We start from the raw sequence: 13,313 nt of genomic DNA, 5'->3' as shown, positions 1-13,313 counted from the left end.
ACAATTTATCTCCAAAATATACAAACAGTTCATGCAGCTTAATAGCAAAAAAATTTTTAAAAACAATAAAGAACCCAATCAAAAATGGGCAGAAGTGGTAAACAGACATTCCTCCAAAGAAGACACACAGATGGCCAAGAGGCACATGAAACAATGCCCAACATCACTAATTACTACAGAAATGTCAACACAAACTACAGAGAAGTATCACCTCACACTAGTCAGAATGGCCACCATCAAAAACTCTACACACAGGGACTTCCCTGGTGGGCCAGGGATCAAGAATCTGCCTGCCAACGCAGGGCACACAGATGCGATCCCTGGTCTGGGAAGATCCCACGTGCCACAGGGCAACGAAGCTGTGCATCACAGCTACCAAGCCCGTGCTCCAGAGCGTGTGCTCCGCAGCAGGAGAAGCCACCACAAGCAGCCCCGCACGGCAACAGAGGAAATTCCCGCTGCCTCTAACTAGAGAGAGCCCTCCCACAGCCAGGAAGACACAGAAGTGTTTTTTTAAGTCTACAAACAGTGCTGGAGAGGGGGTGGAGGTAAGGCAACAGTCTTGCACTAATTGATACAAGGGAGAACAGTATATACGGAGAACAGTATCAGTTCAGTTGCTCAGTCGTGTCCGACTCTTTGTGACCCCATGAATCGCAGCATGCCAGGCCTCCCTGTCCATCACCATCTCCCGGAGTTCACTCAGACTCATGTCCATCGAGTCGGTGATGCCATCCAGCCATCTCATCCTCTGTCGTCCCCTTTTCCTCCTGCCCCCAATCCCTCCCAGCATCAGAGTCTCTTCCAGTGAGTCAACTCTTCGCATGACGTGGCCAAAGTACTGGAGTTTCAGCTTCAGCATCAATCCCTCCAAAGAAATCCCAGGGCTGATCTCCTTCAGTAGAATGGAGGTTTCTTAAAAAACTAAAAATAAAACTCCCATATGACCAAGCAATCCCACTCCTGGACATAAAACCGTAACTGCAGCACCATTTACAACAGCCAAGACATGGAAACGACCCAGATGTCCATTGACAAAGGGATGGGTAAAGAAGGTGTGGCACACACATGCAATGGAGTATTACTCAGCCATAAAAAGGAACAGAGCGGGGCCATGTGTAGAGATGTGGATGGACCCAGAGCCTGTCGCATAGAATGAAGTAAGTTAAAAAGAGAAAACCAAACACTGTCTATTAACACGTTTGTGTAATCTAGAAAAACAGTACTGATGAACCTAGTTCCAGGGCAGGAACAGAACCCCAGACCCAGAGAATGGCATGCGGACACAGGGGGGAAGGGGAGGGCAGGACGAACTGGGAGACTGGGACATGAAACCACCACCACACGTGGAGCAGCCAGCGAGCGGGGGCCTGCTGCAAAGCTCAGGGAGCTCAGCCTGGCGCCCTGCGACGGCCCAGAGGGCTGGGGTGCGAGGGGGGTGGGAGGGGGCTCACGAGGGAGGGGACATATGTGTACAGAAGATGACTCGCTTCGCTCAACGGCAGAAACTAACAACGTTGTCAAGCGTTTACACTCCAATAAAATGCATAAACATAAATATCAGGATAGTTAAAAACTTTCTTCTGTCTTTAAAATACTGACAATGTCTAATGCTACTACCATAACCAAATCTAACCATTAACACATATGTAAATGAGATATAACAAATTCGTATCTTTCCATATAAATTGTACAAAAAAAAAAAAAAGAACAAACTTTTTTATAAAGTACGTTTGGCTGTACCGTTTCTCTGGCCAGCTCAGACTCTGGCTAAACTAGTTTGGCTTTTTACTTGTTCTCTATGCTAAACTGGAGATGACATCTGACAGTACAATTATACGAAACCAAAGATTTAAAAATATAACAAATAATATAAATATCAACTAATAATTACCCCCCCCATTTTAATTTGTTTAAAAAACCTTATTTTTCTGTTAAATAGTAACCTCAACAGCTGTAACTATTTGGAAATGTTCTCTTCACGATCATTTGCCCAAGCAAGCTAACACACTCAGCTTGTTATGAAGCAACGCATGTCTAGAAGAGTAAAGAAGAAAAATAATGTAAATATATACACTGTTCTATTTCCAGTTCAGGCTCAAATAATTGCTGAACATGGAAATGCTTACAACTTGAGAAAGTCAGCAATACAATTCTAGGGCAAGCAGTTTACAAAGCTACATGACATCTGAAGCGTTGAAGCTGGAGAAGAACAGGAGAGTAACTGAGGGGTCAAGTTTTGGAAAGGGCACATGACCTTCTCACGGAGACATCATTCAAGGGACCCATTATTCCATTTACTTTTTTCCCCCCGAATCTTTATTTCTCGCCTCTCCTTTTTGTCTCTGAATCATTACCTTTTCCATCCTAACAGCCAAAGGAAAGAGATAAAAACAGTCACTAAATGAAGGACTTAAACCAAGCTACTGAGAAATACGTCACCCATCTTTAAAACGGGAATCGCCACTTCCTCTTAAAGCTGTGGCGGGCATTAGAAAGATCAGAATCGAGTCCACGGCAGACATTCAGGACAGACCCAGCACACAGAAAGCATTCCCAAGGAGGCAGCCGCCACCCCACTCTAGTGCGCCTGTGCCGGCTGTCCGGTCACAGTGAGGACAGAAATCAATGAGGGACACCCTTACTCTTCAGGGCTCCTAATTCACTGTGAGGAACAGACAGCAGGTAACTGAAAAAGAAAGCAGATTCAAGTGCAAGAAGGCACAAAGCTCGCGCACCAAAGAGCAACTAACAGAGGTGGGAGGGGCCGAGGACAGGGAAGGTCTTTTAGCAACTCAGGTTTAAAAGAAGGGTGATAACTCAGGGGTTAGGGCCCCAGGACTAGACATCTGGTGAAACAGGATTTAAAATGGAATCAAGAATGATTATTAAACCCAAAATGGAGAAGGAAAATGGTACTTGGCTTAATAAAAATTCATTTTAGTGGATATTTTAAATTACCTTTTCCATTAAAAAAAAATTGCTAATGAAACTACAAACTCCCAAGGTATAGATCACAGTCACAGCCTGAGATCCCAGGACCAAAAGGAATTCACCAAGTCTGCAACTGAGAGAGTGAGATAAGTGGGGAAAGTAAGAGAGTATAGAACACAGACTTTATTTTCATTCAAAAAGAAACAAGGTTAACAGAACTGTCTATTCATATCAAAGGTCCACAGGGACACAAATAACAATTCTCTCAAAAATCAACCTTAATTTTGATACTACTATCCGAAACATATGTTTCTATTTCATACCCAACTATAGACCCTTGCTTAATGATAGAAAAAGAAAGTATCTCTTCACAAATACAGTTTCTGTGGTTAAAAAAAAAAAAAAAATCTTTCAACTCATGGAAGGGGAAGGGATGGAAAGACAATGAAGTCTTTTTTAGTGTAAAGTAGGGGAGGGGCTTCCCTGGCGGTCCAGTGGCTAGGACTGCACTCCCAATACAAGTGGCCTGGGCTTGATCCCTAGGTCAGGGAACTAGATCACACACCGCCAACTGAGAGTTCGCATGCCACAGTTACAGATCTCGTGGGGTGCAGCTAAGACCCAGTGCAGACAAATACATATATACACAAAAACTAAAAAAAAAAAAATACAAAGGGTGGAAACTACTGGTGCCCTTACTGGCTCTCAAGGTAGCTGGAAACCAGATGACAAAAACGAGCACTGAAGTCCCATCTGCTAACACTCAGTAGGTCAGCTCATCCCAATACAACTGAATTATGCCGTTTCTAGGGCTGGACTCAGGCAGGCTAAGAAACAACAAAAGGAACACAGAACAATTAAAGGGTGACTACACTGAGAAGAAGTAACTGCCAAAGGGTGTAGAAGGGGAAATGTCACAACTACTGAAAGGTTTTCTGAAAAATCACTTTTGAAGTGAATTATCTAGACAGCAGAAAAATGAACAGGGATTAGACAGTAATAAAAATGGGACGACCAGAAGGAAGGCTTTAGGGAGAACCCTCGTCTTCCCTCTGGCTTTATCAGTAGCCATGAGTCATGACTCATGAAACGTGGGACAAGAATAGGACGTTCTAAAACCACTACAGATGAGGTAGGGACCCGCACCTTTCATACCACCACTTACAACTGGCGGGATTTATGCAATCACTTTGCAGTTCCAGCTACGGTCACTAGCAACTGACACATGACCCAATACTGATGTTAAAGGGAATGCTTTCTCAGAATAGCAAGTACTGTCACAGAAGTGTGCAGGTCCCACGAGTTCTAGAACAAAATCGAGGGCCTCTGTTTCTTGTATGAGATGCAGAAGCCTAATCCCTATGGTCCACTGATGTGAATTACTATCTACACAGTAAGAGCTACTCATCTGCACTCAAAATCACCTAGAGCTCTATTTTTTAAGGATTTTTTCCTGTCCTGAACAAGATCAGTGGCTGGATCTAAGGGACATAACTAGAGGCCATTCTAAAAGTAGAAAACTGTCAGGTAATTTGAACTAACACCTTGAGGAGTGAGGTGGAAGAGGAAAGCAGAAGGTGGATGAGTCTATGCTTTGTGATAGCTCTGTTACTCCTGATTTTATCAACACTCTAGCTGGAAGCCACGTTTTATTATTATTTTTAGATATTGACTTGGCTGCAGCAGGTCTTAGCTGTGGCATGTGGGATCTAGTTCCCTGACCAGGATTCGAACCCAGGCCCCGGCATTGGGAGCGCAGTCTTAGCCACAGGACCACTAGGGAAGTCCTGTAAAGTTTTGTTATTTAACAAAGAATCATTTCTTTTCTTGAGAAGAGTGATTAACAAAGAATCATTTCTTTTCTTGAAAGAGTGAGAGTGAACGTCATCATCTCACATCTACTTGAAAAAACTTCTTTCCCAGACCTGAATCCACCTAAACGTTCCCTGGGGACTTCAAAAAGCAACGCTGCCCAAACCAAGCTTATCACCTTTCACCCAAACCTATTTGTCCTCATTTGTATTCTAACCTGGACAACAGCAGCTCCGTCTACCCAATCAAAACTCTGGAGACATCCCAGACTCTACACTTGGTGGGTCCTCTGACTTCCAGTGTGAGTCGCTCAGTCCTGTCTGGCTCTTTGCGACCCCATGGACTGTGGCCCGCCAGGATCCTCTGTCCATGGAATTCTCCAGGCAAGCATAGTCAAGTGGGGAGCCGTTCCCTTCTCCAGGAGATCTTCCCAACCCAGGGACTGAACGCAGGTTTCCTGCATTGCAGGTGGATTCTTCACCATGTGAGCCACCAGGGAAGACCTCCACGTGAGGCAGATACTGCGCTTCCAACATGTACTTAGAAGCAAAGGCTCCTACCACTGACACTCACTGCCCTCCAGCCCGGCGACACGGGCCACCTGGTGATTCCAGCATCACACAGCGAGCTGTAACTACCCAGGCTGTCTTCTTCCACTGCTTAGCGCTCCTTAGTGTAGAGTTCGTCCCCTGCACCCAGGCGGTGTCTGCTCAATGCAAGTCTGCTGAATGGAGTCAATGAGAAACTAAAGACACAGCAGGACTTCTACAAATACTGTTTGGATGGGCCCCCAGAAGGCAGCTGCAGCAGAAGTCTGAGGTACAGGGGCAGTGAGTGGCTAGTGAGAGGGCAAGGAGACTAAGGCAGGCTCCGGGTGAGTGGGGCCCGGAGGGGGCGGGGTGAGGGTCGATGAAGACAAGATGCAGTGTCAGCTGTTTAAGGCCTTATGCAAACTTGTTTTTTCAAGTCAAGAGAAAACAGGGAAAAGTTCAAGAAGTCAAAGGTGTTGAAGCACACACTGTACAACTATACACGTTCATCCAGATCCAAACCAGACAAGCAGCAGACACTCTTCCAACCAGCATTCTCTCCTAAGTCACTTTACAAGTCTAATTTTGATACCAGTTGGGAAGTGACTTCACAGATGAGGAAGGGAAGATAAGCCAGGCTAGAACACAATAGTTGTGTGATTCCTTTCAGGGTAGCCTAAGGAAAAGAGCATGCCTGGGCTACAGCATCAGAGACCTAGGTCCAAATTCTACCTTAGCCATTGAATTAGCTATGTATTCTTGGCCAAGTGACCCAGCTTCTTTACATCTTCGTTTTCTCTTCTTCAAAATGTGCACACCACTACCTATCTGGTACTTTCTGAGAGGATGTCTGGGCAAACAGTGCTACATGTATCACTGCAGAGTCTGCAAGGGTCACGAACGGTTGCCTCTGGACACAGCAGTGGGGCCAGCGTGTGTGCGGGCTCAGTCTCCCAGTCGTGTCCGACTCACTGCGAGCCCCTAGAGTGTAGCCCACCAGGCTCCTCTGTCCACGGGATCTCCCAGCAAGAATACTGGAGTGGGTTGCCATTTCTTCCTCCAAAGGCTCTTCCCAATCCAGGAGACCCACATCTCCAGCATCTCCTGCATCTGCAGGAGGATTCTTTACTACTGAGCAAACTGGGAGGCCCAGTGGAACCGGCAGAAGAAAGCAAAGGGGTTTTTACACTTTTTCTTAAATATACTTCTGTATTATCTGAATTACCTTAGACCACCATTCCTTTATTACTTGTTTTTAAAAGTAAATCTCAATCAGCGGTGCTTAACAGACTATTCTGATGCGTACATATTTTAAATGAACAAGCAGAAACCTCTATACAGGAATGTAAAAGGTAATTTAAAAAATGTCTAGGACGCTTTCTCTATTCACTGAGCCACTGGCTCACAGTGAACCTGTGGTGTGGGGACATTGGGTTCTGCAGGGTTCCCTTAAGAGCTTCACAGACCAACCTCCCCACTGCATGAATAGCAATAATGGGAATTATATTACTTTTAATTTTCAGCACAAATAATTTCCTTCAAGGATTAAGAAAACTCAAATATTAAACCCACTGAAGTTTCACAAACACCCCTGAGAGTCTTACAGAATGTGATGAAAAGCAAAAGGGCAAAGCTGCAGTCCAGAGACACTCTGGGTAACCTGTCTTCCTGGTGGTGTCTTGGTGCTACAGGAAGCGGGCTCGGGCCTCATGAGGCCTGGGAAGGGGTCAGAGTGCTGCTGGCTGGCTCTCCCTCCAGCTCCACTTCCCTGCTTCCGGACAAACCTGCGAGTTCTCAAGGGGAAGGTGACCTGAAGCCAGACCCACCAGTCATCCAGCTCGTATACCCTCCCAGAGTCAGTGTGGATACTCCAGCGTCCTAGAAATTTCCTCCCTCGAAACCTTGGTTTCTATATACTCTGGAAAAGCAACAGTTACAAACTCATACCTTTCCAAAATTAGATCTTAGAACAAAAAGCCTGTGAAATCTAAATACTTCCTTTTACAAGTTTATGAGAAAAATCTCTAACTTTTGTCCAATTTCAATACTAGCCACAAAGTTTAAAAGGTTCATATGAGAAATATTTTCTTCTTCTATAACAAAGGTCAAGAGGGTGGCAACATGCCTAAGAGGACATGCTTCTACTACAAATGTCAGCGTGGGTACTCTTCAAGGAGAGGGTGTGCCCGGGAACACCGCCACATCACAGACACTTCGGGGACTCGGATTTCATTTTAAGAAGTGATTTTACAGGATTATGACAAATGCGAAGTGATGTCACAATTTGACTCTGACCTAGAAAGTAAAAAATGTTCAAGTTCAGTACCAAACCTAAAAATGTCATCTCAGACAATATCAATTATGCAGACTAAAGAATAAATGTGAAGTCTCCACTAACTTGATGCTTTAGTTTAATAGCTAGTGGAACATTTTCATGTTTTCTTAAACTGATTTTAAAAACACTAGCCTTTTGTGTAAGACTGAGGTGTTCTAACATGAGACAAATATATAAGCCATTAAAACACCAGTTAATAAAAATCACCCGCATATGCTGACTCTTGCGATTCTCTCTGAAAATGCAGCAAAGCCAGCTTTTTAGGTGCGGAGGCACAAAGTCAAATGAGGTGTGTCCTTTAACGGAACACAGCATTTCTCTATACTCCCTAAAATGTTAAACGTGTCAAGAGATTTTAACATCCTCATTTGAGGATAAAAAGAAATAAAACTTTAACATAGTGTACTTGCTCTATATAAAAAAAGGTTCAAAAATTCAAAATATGAGTTCTTGAAATGTGCATTTTGGTTAGTTCTCCATGCATAGAGCCTAAACTAGCCATGTGGTTTTAAAATGCATGGAATTAATTCCCTGGTGGCCTGGCCGGTAAAGAATCTGCCTGCAGTGCAGAAGACCGGGGTTCAATCCCTGGGTCAGGAAAATCCCCTGGAGAAGGCAACGGCAACCTGCTCCAGTATTCTTGCCTGGGAAATCCCTTGATAGAGGACCCTGGTGGGCTACAGCCCATGGGGTCACAGAGAGTCGGACACAACTCAGTGACGATACACAGGATATTTTCCTACGTTTAAAAAAAAATCAATATATCTTTCTAGGGATTACAATAAACGTACAATCTGGTTGGTCCTACAGAGAATTGTAACTGTTAGATTCCTTCACGTTAAAGCTTTACCTAAGAAGCTCTCCCAAATAAAACCACATATTTCCTGTTTTTAAAAGTTAACATTTACTTTCTTCAGATTTTGAGGTATGTGTTTAATGACAGATTTTATTGGCAGCCTGAGGTAGGCCTCCACTTCCCAATACCACAATCTTTCCTATTAGCCTATTATTAACAGAGAGGCTAACGATGTACCAGATTTGTTTTCATCTGCACTGTCCCGGTTATTTCCCCCAATTTCTCCAATGTAAAACTGACACACACTGGAGTTCACCACTGTTAGTGTGCACCTCTGCAAGTTCTAACAGAAGCGGTCATGGAGCTGCCATCACAGCAGGCACACAGAGATCTCGAGCATCACTCTGGAGAGTTCCCGGTGCCGCCCTGCAGACGACTCCTCCTCCCAGCCCAGCCCCTGGCAACAGTGGGTCTGTCTTACGTCCCGAAAGTCTTGCCCATAAATGGACTCAGGCAGTGTGTCCTGCCTGCAGGCTGGCTTCCTTCACTGATGCATCTGAGATCTGTCCATGTTGCTGCACGTGCCGATAATTCATCATTTCTTCCTGCTGAGTGGTATCCCTTTGCACAGGTGTTCCACAGCTTATTTAAGCTTGAGATAGTTATGAATAAAGTCACTAAAAACACGTGTGTACAGGTACTTGTGCAAACTTAAATGTTCATTTGCCAAAAAAAAAAATTTTTTTTCATTTGCCTTGGGTAAACACTTACGACTGGGCTTGCTGGGTTGTATGTTCGTTCTATTGGAAACTATCAAACAATATGTGTATATTCATTTACAGATTCTTTATTCAATTCCACTGGCTCACATAATCCTTTTTTTAAAATACCATATAGTCTTTTAAGTCTTTATTAAATTTGTTACAATACTGTTTCTGTTTTGGGGTTCTGGGCTCTTCGCTCCTTGACCAGGGATCAAACCTGCACCCCCTTCACTGGAAGGTGAAATCTTAACCACTGGACCACCAGAGGAGTCCCCACATAGTCTGGATTATTGTACCTTTACCCTAAGTACCAGATATGCTAACTACTTTAAGGTTAACCTTTTCCTTCTTCACTGGCTATTCTTATGACTTGTAAAGCAACTCTATGCATTTGTCTTGAGAGTTTTCTCAATGATTTCTTAAAAGCGCATTCTATAGTAAGAATAGTTATCTATATTACAAATTATTTCCCATTTTTTCCCATTATAACTTTATTTTAAACATATATGCACCATACCCATCAAGTAATCATATCTATCACCAATTTCTTATGATTCCTGTTTGGAAATGCCAAGATCTTATGAATATTCAACTCTAGAGGAGCTTAATTCTTCATATACAAATCCTGAATTCACCTGGAATTTACTGTGACATATGACACAGGTAGGGATCTATCATCCCTTCTTCTCAAAATATTTAATTACTCCAGTACAACTTACTAAATAATTCTTCCTATGATGCCTTCTGATAATGGAAGAATTTTAAATCATTAGGGCCTCTTCTTTTTTTCTGCATCACTTAAATCACCAGCATCAGTCCTTACACTAAAGGGCCACAAGCAGAAACTGATGTGAGTGTTCAGCAAGTATACGCCAGGCACTGTGCTAGGCAGTGAAATGTAGTAAGACCTTACAGGTTGGTCATGAATTTCCAGGAGACACAGCTCTGCTGCCCTTTGTGTCCTGGGTCTTGCCACAGTTCATCTCTACTCATTCATTTACAGAGAAAATAATGAACATCTGGCTTATAAAGATGGCTCCACCTTATCCTCCATCTAGGACTCCCATTCTAGAATGCTTCCACGTCTCTCACTCTACCTCCAAAGTGCCCACCAGCCCAGATAAAAGCCTGGACTCTAGACAACAAACAAAGGGACAAAAGTAAGAGTTGCTGATTACAATTTCATGATTCTTCCCTCAACTCTTGTTGCTATCAGTGTGCTGGCCTCTGGGAAGTCCCTATGTTACCTGTGAACTGAAGGTTAGAAAAACAAATTTACTGATCTTGCTAAAATTTTATGTAAAATTAACTAATAAATAAGGATATGAGTAAGACTCTGAAAATGATAACTGTAAACAAAATACATGAGCTTTACACCTGGCCGAGGACAGCCCATGTCAATATCCCACCAGCCTTTATCTGCTTGCTTTCTGGTGCTCTCTTGTGTTTGGGACAACTCAAGATTCATCTAAAGAAAGTGACCAGTAAGCAGTTCCCTAACTGGTATGAGACACAGATGGCTAAGGATTCTGAAGTTCACTTATCCTACCTAAAACAACACAACTTGAGAAAGCCTCCTCACCAAATGAAAAGCTGCTCCCTTTACTCCAGAGAGCAGCTCAAAGAGTCAAAGGCTAGGAAATCACAGAACACAAGCCCTTTTCTAGTCTTGCCTCTGCTGACTGATGATTTCACTACTGAAGCTAGATGGTAAATCCAAGAATTTATCAAGCTGTTTACTGACAACTTGATAATACAACTGTCCGAGGGACAGATGGCACTGTGCCCCACCCACAAACTCATGATTGAGGAAAAAATTCGGACTAATCTAAAACCTCTGGGAAAAAAATAAATAAATAAAAATAAAACCTCTGGGAATCTTCTGCTTCCAGGGAGAGAAGAATGGGCGACAGCACACCAATGGCCCTGCTCTAACAACTAGAAACAAAACGATAACTTGCAGAATCACATTTTTGGAGCCTTGGAAACAAGAGGAATAGGTCACTAAAATTCCAGATGGGAAAGAGCCCCTTCTAGAGCTGAGGCAGCAACTCAAACAAGAATCATATGACCTCCAGAGTTTCAATGGATCACAAAAGTTCCTGAAAAGATTAAGCCCAATCAACTTTTAATACACTATAAGAGTACCTTAGGTATAACATCCTTTATAAAACTCTGAAAATCAGGTAAGGTTAAGAAAATACAACTACTGTGATGCCCGAATATAAGCTTACAGTGAACTGATATTTAATGTCTGATGTATCAATCAACTGGTATCTGTATACATTAGTCTCTTAAGGATTTGTTGAATCAGTTTCTGCCCTCTAGAAACGACCACTGAGTACAAAACAGGGCTCCACACCCTGGAACACGGGGTCCCACCATCTGAGGGGCTTCCCTGCATCTACTGGGGCTCCCGATCCATGTTCTCTTACACTGTAACAAGAACCTCCAACTGTCGGTGCAGAGTTAATCCACAAAACCTGTCACAACACAAAAATGAGTATGTGGGCTTTTTGTTTGGCTTTTTTTTTAATCATGGGACTTCCCTGGCAGTCCAGCGGTTCAGAGTTCACCTTCCAATGCAGGGGTTGCAGGTTTAATCCCTGCCAGTGAACTAAGATCCCACATGACTCAGGGCCAAAAAACCAAATCATAAAACAGAAGCACTATTGTAACAAATCCAATAAAGACTTTGAAAATGGTCCACATCAAAAAAATCTTAAAAAAAAAATCATATCAAACATACCCCATAACCAACAAATTAAATCTATTTTAGCTTTTAAAAATACAACAGTGCTCCCTCAAATGACATGACGTTCCTTTTGGAAGTAGCCCTTTCTAAAACTTTACCTCCAATTTTCCATTACCATCTTCCCAAGTCATAGCTAGGAAACGGAAAACTCAATAAGGAAAATGAGAACTCTTTAAGAATTACGCACAAAAACCAAGGCCACGATTCTGCACCTGTATTTTAAGCCCCAAGGTTTACTGCAGTCATGCTTGTGCTCATCCTTTCTCTCAAAAAGCTGTGGGCCCGCTTTTTACGCGGCTCCAAGGTCAGATTTTAAAAAGGGCTTCATGATGGTTCATAAAACACCTCGGAAACTGCACCTCCGCATTTCTCCCAAAGAAGCACCACAGCTCTCATCAGACTCGTGGTGAGTCTAGGACTCATTAAATACCCAAACAGAGGGCGAGAAAAAGGAGGTATGATGTGACCAGAGAGATCAGGAAGAGTCAGGGAGGGCAGCCACAACTCAACTTTGTAAAGAAGTTCAGAAGACAGTAAATTTTCATTCCTTCATCTCTGCAATGTTTATTCAACAAACAGGAAGAGCTCGTTGTGTTTACCAGGAGATGAGGATGGAACATAGATAGACAAGATGGAAACAAACAGTTTCCTCTCTCCACGACCTCACTACTGAGCACGCAGGACAAGCTCGCCATCTGGAGCAACTGTGCTTGGCATCATGCCACCCAACTCCGAAGGGAAAAGGCCAACAGGACGCATGTCCTCTGCATCTCATCACCTTTTTTTTTATAAAGCCATTTAAAAGCCTTTGTTTTTATCCAACAAACCAGAGTGCCTACTCTGTGCCCGGCTGCACCTCAGGCACCAGGGGGACTGGGGGTGTATTTGTGCGGAGGATCTAACTTCACAGTCTTATTTTCCTACTCATCAGATGTTGCCACAAACGCTGGGGACCCACAATTTTTCCTTAGGCTTCAGGGTTTAAAAGAATTCTGAATTAGGGGACTTTCCTGGTGGTCCAGCGGCTGAGAATCTGCTTTCCAATGCAGCAGAGGCAGGTTTGATCCCTGGTTGGGGAACTAAGATCCCACATGCCACAACTAAGACCTGATGCAGCCAGATAAATAAATATTTTAAAATAACATTAATAATTCTGAATTAAAAGTTCTAAAATATTAAATTAGGCAGTGCCTTATACTGGGTTTAATTTTAACTAAATCACTGTCAGGCTAATAAATCAATAAAAACACTTAAGATATACCAATGACTTCCAGACACACAGCAGATTATACAGAAAAAGGGATACTCAGAATGGTGGGACTAAGAAATGAGAACTGGTGGAGGACACGAACTGGCACCATGGCTGTATCGAAGAGTCAGCTCCACA

At 43.1% G+C, this 13,313-nt stretch overlaps 1 protein-coding gene across 9 annotated transcripts in view; it reads right to left on the bottom strand.

Moving 5' to 3' along the window:
- SNRK (SNF related kinase) overlaps positions 1-13,313 on the bottom strand; it is a 68,431-nt gene that overhangs the window by 24,572 nt on the left and 30,546 nt on the right. The gene's annotated exons all lie outside the window — the stretch shown is intronic.

The sequence above is a fragment of the Ovis canadensis genome, chromosome 19 (assembly GCF_042477335.2).
Source record: "Ovis canadensis isolate MfBH-ARS-UI-01 breed Bighorn chromosome 19, ARS-UI_OviCan_v2, whole genome shotgun sequence".
Classification (NCBI taxonomy): domain Eukaryota; kingdom Metazoa; phylum Chordata; class Mammalia; order Artiodactyla; family Bovidae; genus Ovis; species Ovis canadensis.
Note: the sequence above shows the minus strand (reverse complement) of the source record. Positions and strands in the feature narration are given on the sequence as shown.